The following is a 744-nucleotide window of genomic DNA, read 5'->3' on the forward strand; positions in this document are numbered from 1 at the left end:
TAAATACTCATCAGAGCCCCATGCGAAGGGACTGGGGTGAGAGTGTGTTACATATGAGCTAGGGCTGGAGTGCCCTGAGAGAGAAGGGACCAATCCATCAGGGCAGCTGGGGTCCCCCACCCCCAACCTGGGATAAGGGAACCAGTTAAGGGCCCTCTCTGGCGGGTCCCATGGGCCAACTGGGAGCCAGCTCTTGCTTCCACATAGATCATTCCAGAGGGAACCAAGGAGGACCGCCCACGGAGGCACTTCCTTAGTGATATTGCTGATAGCTGGGGTAGCCTCGGGCCTTGGTACCCTCCTTTGGGGGCAGCTTGTTGGGGTTCTCCAATAAGGGGAGTGCACTGAGGAAGTGCTGGATAGTGTAGTGAGTGTGGAGGATGCCAACACGCTGGATGAGGGCCAACAGAATGCTCCCCGCCCCCAAGCATTGCTGAGCCCACCATCACCAATGAGCCACTGTGGGCAGCTAGCACAGACCTGTCAGTGCTTCACTGGTAATAGAGTACCAGAAATCTTCCTTGCCCCGCAGCCACACCAGACCCGTGGATGGTGGAAAACAGCCTCCCCACTCCTGCCCACACACCACGAAGCTACCTCCAGTCTGAGGGGCTTTGTTCTTTAACAGCATTGACACTGCCTCTCAATCAGTGCCGAATTTCTACAGGGTCATTGCAGAAACCCTTCATGGCCTGGAAGACTTTATCGCAGCTAACACCCATAATGAAGGTTCCACCGCAATCA

The 744-nt window shown here is 55.6% G+C and overlaps 1 pseudogene; it reads right to left on the minus strand.

Moving 5' to 3' along the window:
* Window positions 1-22: 22 nt before the first annotated feature.
* Window positions 23-740, minus strand: LOC104982996 (annotated as a pseudogene).
* Between the last annotated feature and the right edge of the window lie 4 nt (window positions 741-744).

The sequence above is a fragment of the Bison bison genome, unplaced genomic scaffold (assembly GCF_000754665.1).
Source record: "Bison bison bison isolate TAMUID 2011002044 unplaced genomic scaffold, Bison_UMD1.0 scf7180017831299, whole genome shotgun sequence".
Classification (NCBI taxonomy): domain Eukaryota; kingdom Metazoa; phylum Chordata; class Mammalia; order Artiodactyla; family Bovidae; genus Bison; species Bison bison.